Source organism: Schistocerca americana, chromosome 1 (genome assembly GCF_021461395.2).
Source record: "Schistocerca americana isolate TAMUIC-IGC-003095 chromosome 1, iqSchAmer2.1, whole genome shotgun sequence".
NCBI lineage: Eukaryota > Metazoa > Arthropoda > Insecta > Orthoptera > Acrididae > Schistocerca > Schistocerca americana.
The window spans coordinates 685,502,911-685,519,638 of NC_060119.1; positions in this window are offsets into that span (position 1 = coordinate 685,502,911).

A 16,728-nucleotide genomic window follows, 5' to 3' on the forward strand; every position below is an offset into this window, starting at 1 on the left:
GGCGCTTCGTCGCTAAATACACTCCTGGAAATTGAAATAAGAACACCGTGAATTCATTGTCCCAGGAAGGGGAAACTTTATTGACACATTCCTGGGGTCAGATACATCACATGATCACACTGACAGAACCACAGGCACATAGACACAGGCAACAGAGCATGCACAATGTCGGCACTAGTACAGTGTATATCCACCTTTCGCAGCAATGCAGGCTGCTATTCTCCCATGGAGACGATCGTAGAGATGCTGGATGTAGTCCTGTGGAACGGCTTGCCATGCCATTTCCACCTGGCGCCTCAGTTGGACCAGCGTTCGTGCTGGACGTGCAGACAGCGTGAGACGACGCTTCATCCAGTCCCAAACATGCTCAATGAGGGACAGATCCGGAGATCTTGCTGGCCAGGGTAGTTGACTTACACCTTCTAGAGCACGTTGGGTGGCACGGGATACATGCGAACGTGCATTGTCCTGTTGGAACAGCAAGTTTCCTTGCCGGTCTAGGAATGGTATAACGATGGGTTCGATGACGGTTTGGATGTACCGTGCACTATTCAGTGTCCTCTCGACGATCACCAGTGGTGTACGGGCAGTGTAGGAGATCGCTCCCCACACCATGATGCCGGGTGTTGGCCCTGTGTGCCTCGGTCGTATGCAGTCCTGATTGTGGCGCTCACCTGCACGGCGCCAAACACGCATACGACCATCATTGGCACCAAGGCAGAAGCGACTCTCATCGCTGAAGACGACACGTCTCCATTCGTCCCTCCATTCACGCCTGTCGCGACACCACTGGAGGCGGGCTGCACGATGTTGGGGCGTGCGCGGAAGACGGCCTAACGGTGTGCGGGACCGTAGCCCAGCTTCATGGAGACGGTTGCGAATGGTCCTCGCCGATACCCCAGGAGCAACAGTGTCCCTAATTTGCTGGGAAGTGGCGGTGCGGTCCCCTACGGCACTGCGTAGGATCCTACGGTCTTGGCGTGCATCCGTGCGTCGCTGCGGTCCGGTCCCAGGTCGACGGGCACGTGCACCTTCCGCCGACCACTGGCGACAACATCGATGTACTGTGGAGACCTCACGCCCCACGTGTTGAGCAATTCGGCGGTACGTCCACCCGGCCACCCGCATTCCCACTATACGCCCTCGCTCAAAGTCCGTCAACTGCACATACGGTTCACGTCCACGCTGTCGCGGCATGCTACCAGTGTTAAAGACTGCGATGGAGCTCCGTATGCCACGGCAAACTGGCTGACACTGACGGCGGCGGTGCACAAATGCTGCGCAGCTAGCGCCATTCGACGGCCAACACCGCGGTTCCTGGTGTGTCCGCTGTGCCGTGCGTGTGATCATTGCTTGTACAGCCCTCTCGCAGTGTCCGGAGCAAGTATGGTGGGTCTGACACACCGGTGTCAATGTGTTCTTTTTTCCATTTCCAGGAGTGTAGAACGCCTGCAAAAAATCTGTCATCGTCCCGTAATTCCTGTTGTGCCCAGTGGTAGAACTGTACACGACGTTCAGAGTCGTCGCCATGCAATTTCTGGTGCATAGAAATATAGTACGGGTGCAATCGATGTTGATGTAGCATTCTCAACACCGAAGATTTTGAGATCCCCAATTCTCGCGCAGTTTGTCTGCTACTGATGTGCGGATTAGCCGCGACAGCAGCTAAAACATCTTCTTGGGCATCATCAATTGTTGCAGGTCGTGGTTGACGTTTCACATGTGGCTGAACACTTCCCGTTTCCTTAAATAATGTAACTATCCCGTGAACGGTCCGGACACTTGGATGATGTCGTCCAGGATACCGAGCAGCATACATAGCACACGACCGTTGGGCATTTTGATCACAATAGCCATACAACAACACGATATCGACCTTTTCCGCAATTGGTAAACGGTCCATTTTAACACGGGTAATGTATGACGAAACAAATACCATCCGCACTGGCGGAATGTTACGTGATACCACGTGCTTATACGTTTGTGACTATTACAGCGCCATCTATCACAAAGCGAAAAAAGTGGTCCAACTAAAACATTCGTATTTCTTTACGTACTACACATGTAATAAAAATGGGGGTTCCTATTTTTAAAAACGCAGTTGATATCCGTTTGACCTATGGCAGCGCCATCTAACAGGCCAACCATAGTGCCATCTGGTTTCCCCCTGCAAACTAGACGTGTTTCGTTCTTTGTAGTTTTTTCGTTTGATGCTTATTTCGTGAAATATTTGACCCGGTCACTATCAATGGACCATCCTATATATCCCCTCTCGTAGTATCTTTGCTCGACTTATGAAACGTCCCCTTAGAAAAATTATACATGACTGTGCTTAAACTGACACACAATATTTTTAGCGCAGCGCAATCTGACTTTCAAAAATCCCTACAAAAGAATGGCCCTGACTAACATTAACCTATACCTTTCGCAAATCACTTACCTCACCAAAAACCTTCGTTACTCGAACTACTGCAATACAGCGAGCGCCACTACTGCCAGCTAAATAAAAGATTCAAACTACTAAAGGCACTAACTACTGGCACGCATAGTTAGCAAATGAAAGATTTTGATAGAGAACAAACAATGTATTTACCTTAATAGTGTTCAAAAGTCATAATGTATATAGCAGTTCATGACATCCAGTCTTACAAATTTCAGAACTCCGCTATTTCTCTCCTCACATCCACCACCGCTGGCGGCTCGCCTGCAACTGCGCAACGCTACGCGCTGTTCACATCCAGCTGCCCAACACTACAATGGCAGACAACAATGCAAACTAGTCACAGACTGCACACAGCACATCTACTGATTTTCATACAGAGCGCTACGTGGCGTTACCAATATAAAAACCTAAACAGCCTACTTACAGACTGCTATTACTTCTCGGTCATTTTCCGTCATAAGCCAGTTCGGGCCGCGAGTAGGAACGCGTCTGGAGCACAGTACGGAACTGCCAATTGTGGAGTTGCAATGCGGCACTTGTGCAGTCGGGTTGGAGCTGTGCGGCCTGCATCGACATGGCTCGCCTGACCATTGCCGCCACGCATCACTTGAGCCGGGCCACGGCCTTGGTGGATCGTTGGTCGGTCGTCCTACCGGACGACGAGTTTTGGCTCGCCTATCGTTCATGAGTCAGCTGTGTGTGTGTGCATCGACTCTAGATTTGTCTTCGTGCATGCTTAGTTACTGTTGGATATCGTTCAGGTCTTCGTACAAGTGTTTGTCAAGTTGTGTGTGTAGTTGCAGTTATTTCCACTGACGACTATTTGAGATGTTGCCGGCATTCTGAGGGAGTCGGTCGGTTGCTGCGGACGAGGGAAGTTATCACCTCGTGGTGCAGATGCCTGGGTCCGCTGGCGGGCCCTGCTCAGTGTCGGAGCGTGTGTGGAGCTGTCCGATCGCTAAGAGCTTCGTGGTTCGCCGACCCATGAAGGTTGAGTGGTTTTGAGCATTATGTTGTTGGTTCCGGCGTTGGTGTTGTGGAGGCTTTCCTGTGAGCAACAACGAGTGAAGTGTTGGAGATAGGCGCTGTCAGGTGGAACTGATCAAATTATTTTACTCACAGTCAAGTGCACCAGCGGGCAGCTCAGTTCACATACGCATTTGTTTGGGGATAGTGATACTCGTAAGTCTTTGGGGCCTTGAATTCTCGTGTACTCCATCGTGGCAAGCAGGCAGTTGGTAGGTTGGTCCGTGATTGTCCCTTGGTTGGGTTTGGACGAATCAAGTGCATTTGGGCTAACCATCTGTCTCGCCTAAGTGAAGGAGGACAGACCGATCCCCTGGAGGCTCCTGAGTGCTGTTCCCTTATTTATTCTATGGCATTGTTAATGTTGTTGTAATTTATTTTAAAAGGTTTTTTGGGGCTGTATTGTATTTTATATTTTCAATTAGACAAAGTTAATTGAGGGCCTTCAGCCCTGGAAACATGTTCTCAGAGTTTCCTTCAAGTCCAAACATTATTGCCTTCTGCTCTTGAAAGGTTATTGTAATTTCCTCTGAAAGGTTTTACAAGCTATTGTGGGCCTTCAGCCGTTGGTGTTGCAAAATGAAATTTCTGAACTTAATGTATTTTTTTACCGATTGTTGCATATTTCCGTAATTTTATCTTATTGCGTTTGTTTATCGCTTTCTGTGCAACTTGCGGGCCATCAGCCCTTTTAGCATGTTAAAATATTGTGGTTTTCTTCCTTCAGTAATCATCATAGTATATTTGGAATTTTGAAGATTTAATCCGTCAGCCTTCAGCCTCCGCATGCTGATCTCATGTATGTATACGATTTACCTTATTCGTAAATTTAACTGTGCGTCATGTCTTTTCAAAATTGAACTTATTCTAAAGCATCTATTTGGAGGCCTTCAGCCGCGAAGCAAATTTAATTCTTTCAAAAGTGTATTTGTGAACTAAATGATAATAAATTACAATTGTGAAGTGAATCCGACCGCAACTTCCTTGGCCCTTTCCACAACCCTAATTGCCTGTTAGCCCTGCGTGATTTAGCGGGCGTTTCAGTACTTTCTTCAATATCTTCCATGATAGCAGCGCTGAAAACATTAACCAAACATAAAATATGTGCCCCTCAACGCTCAAACATTTGCCGTAAACCGCTTTTCGATGTGTGTAACGGTTCACTAAATAAAAGTGGTGTTATGTCTTACGTGACTCGCCTTCTATGTATATTTTCTTGCGTAATTCATGAGTATTTTCCGTAGTTCTGATATTACAAATGGCGACATTTCCTGTTTATTTTACGCTATGACTTGATCTGTTTCTTGCAGAAACATTTCGCCCAAATAAAAGAAGTAAGGCTCTTTGCATAAGCTGATAGGCTATAAAGTAGATATATGTAGGACAGGGTAAATAGTCCCAATAACGTTAAAAGTGTACTCCAGCGTAAGAGAACATTTGATTTGTCTGTTTAGTCTGAGAAAGAATCAGCCCAAGCTATCTGAAAGGACTGAGATCGCAGTACTGCTTGCTTTTATTTCCGCCGTTTTAGAAGTGAATCCCTCAAACAGCAACGAAGATAAATCAGAAAGAAATGGCACACAGTGCTATAAACGTTTATTTACATAGTAGATGCGTTTCAGGGTTTTAAGAGCTGGTCAATTGATGAATAAAATGTTTCTAGAAGAAATAATTATTGTTTGTTGTTTCTTCGAGTTTGACGCCGAATATGCTGAAAATATTTAGTACTGGAAAAACAGAACCGTTGTGGTCATAGTTCTGATGGAAAAGCGCCGCTTAATGTTAGAAATAAGATTCTAACTTCGTGCCGTCGCATTTAGCTCTGTAATATACCTGTATTATTGTCATTGTGTATATCGAATATTCTCAGTAATCTATGTTGCTTTTGCGGTAATCGTATCCTCGAGTATTAATTTTTTTCCGAGTGGTAAGAAATATTTCTTAGAACGACATTTTTTATCATTACTATTAGCAACGACTGAGCCTGGTCGGATAGCCGTGGATGTTAAAGCGCCGCCCCCGGGACGCGGATGTGCACGGGCCGCGGATCGAATCCACCCGTCGGATAAACGACGAATTCGGTATGCTGTCCAGCCAGGATGTGGTTTCTAGGCGGTTTCCCACTTTCTATTAGGTGAATACCGGACTGTTAGCCATATCCCGGTGCGGGTAAATGATTCGCAAACATTTACAAAAACTTTCCCTCATTGTCACCTGAATAACACTACACTCTGACAGTTGGGGTACACACGTTTCGCAGCGGGGGGATTACGAGATGGTGACATATAGGGCATCTGGCCATCCCTTAAATTAATCTTGCTAAATCCGTTAATACCCATGTCGACCCTGCGCCATGCGGGACAAAGGCACATGAAAAAGAAGAAGATTAGGAACGATTGCAGTTTTCATTTCTTTTTCAATTAATTTGCAAGGTTTTGAAGTTTTATTGTTTTTTGTGTTCTGGAAACTCCGGAATGCTAAAAGTAGTGGTTCAGCTCAATTCAGATGAAAATGTCCGTGTGATCTCCACCACCTCAAAAACACAGTGGCCCAGTTCAGCTCAGCATACTCAGGTAGAAATTGTAGCAAATACAGACAGGGCCAAAGAAAATCTTATCGTCAATATTGCGTCATCGGTATGTGTGTTTGACGAAAGCTTGTAACACCCAAAAAATGGAGCGTATCATCAAGGATGATATGGAATAGAATACTGTTTGTTGTTTGGAAAGTGATTGAATCTGTGAGTCAAGTACTAGCTCTTACGTAAAGAAGGAGAAGAGAGAATTATTTGCTTTCTTAAAAGATGTGTAATATAAAAGAAGAAAAAATTGCAGGGAGTGGTATAGATAATTCATATCTACAGACACAGTATTCTTCTTTTCCATTCACATGGCTAGGGCTTCATCAGTGGTGCGCCTGCTCCGTAAGGCTTATTCATTCGATGTTGATGTTCACCGTAACTACATCACCCAGGACATTAGCCCGCTATCATCGTCGGCGTCTTCCTCTTCCTCGCATGCCATATGCAGTGTGTCTCTCCTAAAAGTAGTTAGGCGAATTTTCTCTGGTGTTTCGGCAGATATGTGCAGTTTCATTTTTGCAACCCGTAGTAGGAGCTAGCCTGAACAAATAGTGGTCATCAAGTTTTTCATTTCAGTCCCAGGATAGATGGAAAACGTCAGTTTGTTTCCCGTGACGAACAAAATTATTTTTAGTGTGGAATTTCACGTGCCCATTCGACAAAGCGGCCCCAAGTTAGTCTGTTGCAATATTCCTTTTATCGATTTCTATTACGACGGACAGTAAAACACGAAGAATAACTAGCACTCCAGCACCGCCCTGACCCGCACTGGCCGCCATGCAGAAGGACTGCTTATTCGCTGCAGGAGTACTGAGCATTTACTTTTCCGGCAAGTATCTATCAATAAAACGGATAGTGCATGAGACCCATACGGAATCATTCGGTCAAACGGGGACCTAAAATTTCACTTCAAAAATCATTTTGTTCGTAATGAGGACCAAACCAGTGCTTTCCGTCGACGCTGGGCTCCATATGAAAGACGTGATGAGCAGGATTTGTTTGGACTGACTCCAGCTGCACGTCACAAAAACGAAATTGCATACGGCACAACTTTGAAGTATAGAAAGATCCTGATCGCGCAGTTCTTTATTAAGCGCTACGCGTTTCAAAATTTCATCGTTAGACTGAAGCTCTAGAATGAAGTGTACAAGAAAATTAACGATGGCAAATATGTGGGTAATAACATAAGTATGCATCTAGGTATTCCACTATACGGAAATTTCAAATAGTACCGTACTTACATTAAAGTCTAACTTTAGTACAAGTCTCACGAAAATGGGCATATAGACTGAATACAATACAGATCTCTTCTCATGTAGGCAAATTTGACAGTGCTGTTGTCTGTTCGAATGGAACCAGTGCCAGACTGAGTGGGGCGATTAAGCTATCACAGAAGTAAACGAAGGCCAGTAGGTGGCGCTAGTAGTAACTATAAAAGCGAGTCAAAGAGTAAGTATACAAACTTAAGTGCATTGTGATTGAGCACTTGTCAGAACCTCGTGAACAATTTGACAAAAATACGTTTATGCTACTTTTATGGTTGAGAAACTCATATACTAACAGCATGAAATGTACGTCATGGTAACATCGTGAACAACGTTACAGAGAGAGTCTTTAATCAATAATCAGAACAGGAGACACTTGCAACCAATAACTGGTGTGGTACAATATAAACATAAAACCGATGTAAATAATACATAAAATATAACTGTGAAGAAATAAGTTTACAGCTAGCACTAAACAAAATGCTACATAAGTATCACCAAATTGGTCATACTGCAATAGACGATCATGTAATAAATGACAAAACACAATAATTTAGATGATCCCAGATTAGGATTAGTGACAAGAAACTGGATCAAAAAAATAACTATTGTACAATAAAACGTGATTTTTAAATTTTTTATCTTAGTATTAGATCGTATAACAGTCCACCTGTTATCAGTTTAAAACCAGCTGTAATAATTACACTAGTCGAACGAACAATGGTTGACATACATTGCCGGCCGGTGTGGTCGAGCGGTTGTAGGCGCTTCAGTCCGGAACCGCGCTGCTGCTACGGTCGCAGGTTCGAATGCTACCTCGGGCATGGATGTGTGTGATGTCGTTGGGTTAGTTAGGTTTAAGTAGTTCTAAGTATAGGGGACTGATGACCTCAGATGTTAAGTCCCATAGTGCATAGAGCCATTTGAACCAACCATTTTGGCATACATTATAACCATCCAGTTAAGCCTAAATGAGTGGCAACAATTTGAAATAAAACATTTCAACTGTAAAAAATAAATGGAATTTAGTCCAGCTGTACCTCCCAATCTATAAAAGTCTACGTATTACCAAAATTATGCATTCACAAACTGTTATCAAACTCATACGATAACCATTGACTAAACAGAACTTAATTTGAACCGAACTGTAACTGATCTGAATGCAGCTTGTCTCTGTACTAAATGCGCAACGGAAGTAAAACAGTTAACTGACCCTAATCAAAATTTCCACTTGCCTCACTTCTTGACAACATTGTTGCAGGTTTCTCGTAAGCACGACAGCAAACAGCAAGCAGGCAGCGGCTAAGCTAGATTTCTGTTTGTAAATACACATTCAGTCTCTTACATGTTAAAATACGTAATGATAAACAGTGGGGTGGGGAGAATAACTACTTCTATGAAATGATATTCCAAGACAACGATTTTAGAATGAAGTATATATTAAAAAAGACAGAGTAAAACTTAGCGTAATCTTCGCGCATAACATTGGCCTGAACAATACTATGCTTAACAAAGCGAAGAATGATTTTAAAACTGTACAATATTGACAGAGAATTTCTATAAAAATCAAGCAGCTTAATCCATTAATATGTTAATGCATGACTGAAGGAAGTGGGGTGGTCCTTCTCTCAGCTCTGATCATGTTAACTAGCTGAAAATAATCGTTCCTAGCTGTGCAGTGCTGAAGTCTTGCCTCAAACTTCTTCTCTTCAAAAATAACATTGTTCAAAATATATATTCCTTTCACATCTCAATGTACACAACGGACTCATTCTTGTTGTCCTTCACCATATTCTTTATCTAACAGATACAATCACACCTCAACACAGAACCACTGAATACGTCCATCGCCACCACACTTCAAATAAGAATGTTCAGACTGCACGGAGACAAAGACTGTGCTACGACAAGACCAAATATTGTTTAACAACAACGTTACTTGCACTCTCTCTGATGTGCACATCGATAACATACAAAAACCAAAATGACATGTCCACCTTACATCACTTTTCGCTTTATTTTGGATTAAAAACAAACATAAAGGTTTGTATCAGAAGTGTATAACAGCTCAGCTTGAAGTAGGCGCGTGGAGAAATCCAAACAACGTCTTAGCATATTGTGGTTGACGACTTATAGGGGAGACACCCGGTATAATTTTAGCAAGTGCTTTAAATGGTAGTCTGCTCTTCGATATTCTAAATGGCCCGTTCAGCAGAAGTTCCATTCTCTAACACTGCGACGTCACGGTGTTCGTGGATCTTTTTCTTACGATTTCTATGTAATTGCAAAGTGTTCTGCCACCAGTTGCTAGATGTTAATCTATTTCTAAATCTGTTCTATTATTATAATTGAACAGGCTCCCTACGTCTTCTCCTTCTGAATACGTTGTCTAGTTTTTTGCAATTTTACGCGCAGCAAATTTAGTGTGCCGCAGACATATATAAGGGACGTGAATTTTTGGCACTGCCTGTAGTTCCGTCAGCGGTCAAAAGCCTTGCGGTCAAGGTCGTAGATCCGGGTTCGATCCCTACTCGCTACATGCTTGTAACGAGCATACACCGGTACAAATTGGCGCGCACTCCCGCATTATGGCCTCAGACGGAGGAAAGATAGCTTATCTGTAGCTAAAGCGCAGAAATGGCAGTTAGATTACAGTGGTAAATAAGGAAGAACAGATAAACAAAAAAGTGAGCTGTATTAGCGCTTCATATATGCCAAGAACATGAATTACAGCGATAAAAGATGTTACCTGCGCAAGAAATAAAACCATAAACTCCTTCCACAGAGAGATAAATCTAAAATATCGTTTAGAGTTACATTACTGCGCTTGCTCCCAGTTGTAGGAGGGAACTACGTTTCATGTCTTTCCAATACCTAACAAGTTAATCTAGCAGTCCACTGAGATTACAACGATTTTAAAATAAAATGCCTGAGTAGTTCTGGTCACCAGAATCTAACGATGGAAGCAGTTGCGTAAGCCATAGATAGTTGATCTTAATTGTCTAATACCAATAAAAAAGAGTGTTTCTCCAATCTAAAGGAGAGTGTAGTCAACCTAAACTTGGAAGTGAATGCTATCAGTTGCAGAGCTGGTGAAGACCAAACGGTAATACTTCTCATAAAGGGACAATATTTGTGAATAAGGAGCTCAGAATGATGTACGACCTGTGAAAAGCGACAACGAAAGCCACCGCATCAGTGAGGCACTACTATATTTACGGTATCAGCAAACATTTTTTGCTGTCTCTTTGTTGCATAAATTTTGGAAGGTAATTTAGCTCTCTTTCAAAACTAAAGGTATGCATCTCTCAATAGCGCCTTATTAAAAAACAGTCCTAGAAACGAAGTATAGGGTAAGAAGTATAAATTTTAAGCGAGTACTGAAACGTATGATGAGAGAGATGGGAAGTTTTGGGGATTAGTAAAGTGGAAGGTGGACGAATATGTTCTATCTAGCAACTATGACGTAAATAATTACGACGTCACACAGGCACATGAGAGGAAAGTGGAAATGGAGTGAGTTCCTAAGACGGACCAAACGATGCATGCAAGCGCGCATGAAACAGATGCTAAACATTTTTACGTAAGCCACTGATGACTAAATAACCACAACATATCAGAAAATAGTTTACCGAAATATGGAAAAAGAGCTAAACACCTGACGCCTGGATCTTTGTAATACAGTAGGTAAACGGATACGATGTTATTGGTATAAATCAAGATCGCATCAGAGAGGCTTATAAAATTCTGCCTTAGGTTTCATGTAAATGAACTTACGTTGTAGGCAGCTACACATCGTGAGACATCAGCTATTATATTTAGAGTGTTAAATTCGGGCATACCTAGGGGTGGAAAAGGATTCGCGAAATAATCTACTAGTGATGAACAGTAGACTAGAAACATAATAGGAAGCCCTGTTGTAACACACTGTGAAACCGTAAGGCGTAATCGACATTCTTCGTGGCAGTAATCACTCTACTGCACAGATTCACTGAGTGTAGATCAGAAGAAAAGAAGTAGAATATAATAAATAAAAACGAGAGGAAGAAAGGAAGGTTAGGGTCTAACGTCCCGTCGCAAAATAAATAACGAAATAATTAAAGGAAATGAAGCACAGGCGTATGGCAAGCACACAAAAAAGGCGATTGGTTACTGTCGAAATATACCGTAAACCGTGAAAGAAGTAGAAATCACGCAAATTCTTTGAAAGGAAGTGCAAGGAAGGAAAATTACAGTGGCTGCGACAGGGAGGGGGAGAAATTAAGAAAGAATGGTCAAGGAAAAAGGCTGAAATGTGCTGATGAAAGTTAAGCATAGTTTTGGAATAACAGAAGGGTAGGCTACTTAGCACACAATAAAACATAACAAAAGAGAAGAATTATTGACGGAGAACGGTAGAAAGGAGAGAACTAACTCGTTATCATCAAGACAGTGGAAATCACAGTAGAAGAACAAAAATACTTCTGTTTTCTTTCCATACGGGAGGCACGAAATAAGAAAGAAATTAAGACTTAATTTACGCCGTCCAATACAGCTTACAGTTCCCATAACGAGAAACATTGGACTAAAATTGCGAAAGAAGCGCACCATGGAGCACAGCATTGTGTAAAGGCGAATGCCGGAGATTGAACAAAACCTGAGAAGCAACGGGGAGCACTGTTAATATGATGCTACAAAATGATATAAATATTACGTGAACGTACACAGAATGACATGGAAACGCAATAGAAGTGAAACCAGTGCATTCAGAGCTACGACGCTCAATATGTACTTTTCACGATAGGTTATGTGTCAGTCTTGCGTAACCAAACACTTTTGGGTTGATTCCAATGTGATGAATCAGTAGAAAACGTCGTATAACGATACGTAACAAAATGTGAAAACCTTTTGTGAGCCTTTAGGACGTATAGATGCAGGCGGGGTTGACTCAGAGTCCACGCTCAAAGGGAATAGCAGGCAGACAGCACCCTAACACAGGAAAAAACTGTGGTTCCAATGAGCTTTCTGCTCTATTCTCTAACGGAAAGATCACATCCTGCTGAACTGTTCGTCATCAAACGACATCCCCTACTATATTAAACCCTGATCCATGTTTTTCAGTGTCATGTACCCACTTCTCCGTTAGATAACTATCTCGATATTTTTTTGTCTTGTAATCCAGCCCAGAACATTCTCGGCTTGCCTACTACATATTTCATCAGTTATGTGTCTGGCCCACCTGTACTTCTTTTTTCTTGTAGTCATAATTACGTGTTACACACCAACCAGTGGCCTAGTCCATTCGTTTGCTTTCTTGTTTCTCCTGGCAGCTACCTACATGCATCTATGGATTGCTAGCTGCGCAAAACCAGTTTTGAAAAGGTTGAACCTATACATTACTTACGATACAGAACTTTTTACTGTGTGTTGAATATAAATACAGAAATCTGGAGTCAGAAACTTTCTTGCATTATTCGTTTATTTCAATAACTCATTTCGAAAACTAGTTAGTGAAATAAACGAACATTTGAAAAAAGTGACTGAAGGTATTTTCTGTATTTACGTTTGTATTCAGTTTTGAATAGTTTTCGTTTTTAAAGCTCATGTCACACCGCAATATTCTGTCACCTGTTCATATGTCCAGAGTTCCAAGTTATGTATTTAGCTTTTCCCGTATTTTCCTACTAATATATTTCTTAAATTTTGGGCACTTGTCTCTATTTAAGAGGTTTAATCTCACATTCTGTAACTATAAATTCATTCCGATATGAATGCATGATGTCTATTCTTTTGGACGTGCCAAAAGGACAGACAGTGTGTGTTCATGTATAACTGATTCGCCTTGATGGGCAGTGAATCCATCACCTTCAGTGCGGATGAACAATTACGTTCGGCGTCCTGCGAGAGTCTCAGAGAGTAGCTGGAATGAAGGAAAGGGGCTGCCGACAGGTGGCTTTTATTGGGATTGTGTGTCGGCCGAGAGCGTGCCGAGATAGCCCGCGCAGTGGCGGTAAACACTGTGTTCGGACAGCACAATGATTAACGCAACTGCGTGGTGAGCAGGAGATCCCGGGTTCGAATCTCGATGCAACTGACACCAATAGTTCTTTTCCTTTCCTTTCTTACGTTTTTAGCTTGCCTTGCCTTTTCCTGATTGTATATACTGACGGAAAAACTCGTACCATCGAGAAGAAGTTGTGAGAGATAAACAAAAGTTGATAGGCGTGTTTCTAGATCTGAATTATGATGTCTGTCCAGATTTCGCTTCAGTCACTCTAGTAGCGCCAATATGAAGTTGCTGTAAATACACCCTGTAACAGTCGTGAGCATTAGTTACCTTTTAAAATTGGAGGTGGTGAATTGATGTTAGTCAAGAATGTCTTTAAGCCGACAAAGACGCCATTATCAACATATCGCTGAGTTTGATCGAGGTCGTGTAATAGGGCTACGAGAAGCTGGATGCTCCTTCTGCGATATTACAGAAAGACTTAGCAGGAATGTAGCCATTGTATATGATTGCTACCAGCGGTGGACACGAAACTGTACGATCACAAGAAGGTCAGATTCCGGACGGTCACGTGGCACCACCGAGAGGGAAGACCATCGTGTTCGGCGGATTGGTCTGGCGCATTGAACTGCATCTGCAGCGCAATTTGAGCAGTAGTTGTACCACAGTGACATAACGAACTATCGAAAATCGATTACTTCAACGAAAGTTCCGAGCCAGACGCACTGCAGCGTGCGTTCCACTAACCCTAAACCCCCGCCATTTGCGACTTCCGTGGCGTCAAGCGGGAGCTGATTGGATGGCAGGATGGAGATAGTTGTATTTTCTGATTAAAGTTGGTTCTGCCTTGGTGCCAGTGATGGCCGTATGTTGGTCATACGGAAGCCAGTTGAGGGCCTGCAACCAACCCGTCTGCGAGCTAGACACACTGGACATGCACCTGGAGTGAGATATTGTATGACAGCAGGAGCACTCTCGAAGGTATCCCACTCACCCTCACTGTAAATTTGTACGTCAGTCAGATGATTCGACCTATTGCGCTGCCATTCATAAACAGCTTCCAGAGTATAAGCCAACATGTTCTATACAGTGTCGACGTGCTGCGTTGTCCCCGTCGATCACCAGATCTGTCTGCAGTCGAGCACAGATGGGAAATCATTAGACGACAAGTCTAGCGCTATCCACAGTGTTAACCGTCCTTCTATTGACCGACCAAGTGCAACAGACATGGAACTCCATCTCACAAACTGACATCCGTCACCTCTACAACACAATACATGCACATCTGCATGCATACATTTAACAGTTACACCTGTTATTAATGGCCGGCCGCGGTGGTCTAGCGGTTCTAGGCGCTCAGTCCGGAACCGCGCGACTGCTACGGTCGCAGGTTCGAATCCTGCCTCGGGCATGGATGTGTGTGATGTCCTTAGGTTAGTTAGGTTTCAGTAGTTCTAAGTCCTAGGGGACTGATGACCACAGATGTGAAGTCTCATAGTGCTCAGAGCCAGAGCCTGTTATTAATGTTCCAGCATTTCACATTTGCAATGTCTTATCTCGCTCTTAAATTAACCTGTGATCTTGAATTGTTACTCACTTAAATAAGTCACCAAGACAAATGTATTCGCAAAATGTCATTACTCTACATTAATTATTTTTTGGCTTTTGGTCACTGTACTTCTTGAAGTTCTTCTGAAGTGGTGTAATCTCGCGTTTTTAATTGTAAGCGTAAATTCAGGTAATCTGTAGCGCAGTTTTCATTTCTTCTGAACAGCCAGGTACACAGCTCATTAAGACATCATCGCCCATTCGTGACTCGTGAGGAGAGTAACAAGTTGCACGTCTAGGTTTACTTCTTCAGTTAGCCTCGCTAGCGTGGGTAGACTGTGTGCATGCTCTGTACGGATACAGTAGCTGGCTGTAGTTCGCGAACAGCTGAATGAACTTTGGCTACCGTCAGCCATCTTCAGGCTGCTGCCTCGGGGTGTAGCGAAGGCGAAGAATGTGGCGCATCGCATGGGACATCTCAGGTGTCGCTTGTCGTCCACGGATTCTGCTGCCGAAGCACCTCCTAGTGTACCCGAAGAGGTGGATACGTCCTCATACCATGGGAGACGTAAACACTTTCGCGTTTATAAAGGCGGAGGTCCAATGTGGAGCCTGGTTGTACGGCCTCGTCTATTCGTCCTCTGAGACAGCGGGTAGCCGTTCCTTCAGCAGAAACCGAGCAGCAACACGAGGACGGCAGCCTGATAGCTATAAGAAGCTCCAACTTCAGCCTTGTTATGGATCCCCTTAGAAAGACAGCTTTCAGGGCTGAAAATAAGGCCAATGTGCACTCGGTATGTCTGCGGGGGTGGCCTCATTGGAGTTGTGGAGACGACCTTGCATGTGGCTATCAAGTGTGCAAAGTACAGTCGTCTACAATTTGTGGCTCAAGTTCTCGGGTGCAAGCATAGCTCGCAATTTGCAGCACTGTTCCCAGAGTTTATCGGGGTGTAGTTTGGAGCCGAGTGGATGGTCTCGGCCAAACGCTTCGTCGACTCTGTGAGGGTCTTGGCTGCAGATTTGTGGTCTTGTGCTATCGGATTTGGAACTCTAAGACGCCTCTTTACAGGTCAAGTATTTACTACACAAGGGGAGCAGCTACTCGGGTAGTAGAGTACTTGTGGAGTGCACATGGATTTTTTTAGACTAGATGGTAGTTTCAAGATACTCTCATGAACTCCCGCCAGTCGATACGCCGACGCCGAAATCAGACGACGTTCAGAGTAAACACACTTCGACAGGCAAAATTTTATCGGTAAGTTGCTCGAAGTAATCGTAACAGAGTTCCGAATTTACAGCCCTCCAGGGAAGTTCTCAAACTCAAATTATTCTTGGGACCGAGAGCTGGCTCTGAGACATGTTACCGAGGCATGGTACGTGTATTGGAAAAATAGATTAGACGCCACAGGAGGGGGAGTCTTCATTGCAGTTGACAAAGATGTTGTCTCTATTGAGGTCGAAACTGAGTGTGACAGTGAAGTTATCTGCTCGCGTATAACATTTGTAGGTGAAACAGTTCTAGGTGAAACCAGATTAATTGTTGTATTTTTATCGGCCATTGAATTCCGCTGTGGCAGTTCTAGAGTCATTTAAAGAAAGTCTGCAGTCAGTAGCGCGCAAATACCCAGACCATACAATACTAGTTGGAGGTGACTGCCTACTGGCTAGAGACTGGGACGTCTATGGATTAATAGTGAGAGGTACAGACTGTCTTTGGAAGTACTTTTGAACCCTTTTCCCGAAAATTGTCTTCAGCGGCTAGTTCGGCAGCCTACACGCAATGGAAATATCCTAGACCGCGTAGCTACAAAAGGGTCGGACCTTATCGATGGTGTCAGTGTAGAGACGAGATTAGTGATCATATCATCATAGCGCCGAT